Source organism: Propithecus coquereli, unplaced genomic scaffold, assembly GCF_000956105.1.
Source record: "Propithecus coquereli isolate 6110/MARCELLA unplaced genomic scaffold, Pcoq_1.0 Scaffold254, whole genome shotgun sequence".
Taxonomy (NCBI): Eukaryota; Metazoa; Chordata; class Mammalia; order Primates; family Indriidae; genus Propithecus; species Propithecus coquereli.
The window spans coordinates 427,331-427,697 of NW_012148108.1; positions in this window are offsets into that span (position 1 = coordinate 427,331).

Consider the following 367-nt stretch of genomic DNA (forward strand, 5'->3'; position numbering starts at 1 on the left):
CCTACCTGAAGATGACTCTATCTCTAAAATATTTACATTTGTAATCTTTTACATTCCTTAGTCTTATCTTTAAGATGACGGCATCATCTTTTTGGAACCACTTTATTTGTGGGTGGAAGCTAGAAGGAAGAAAAAGACCTGCATGCTCATCAATACTCATTCACTGGTTAGGCGAAGTAGACGCCCCAGAAGCGGGTGGACGTACCTTTTCAGATGTGGCTGTGTAGTTTTGCTAATGGAAGCATCTTCAGTCTTTTCGGATAAAGTTTCTGTACAAATCAAAGTCAGATTTTCCTACGGGTTATTGATATGTAACTCCATGATGTACCTACGTAGATATACTTTTTTGCACCTTATGCAACTTTTA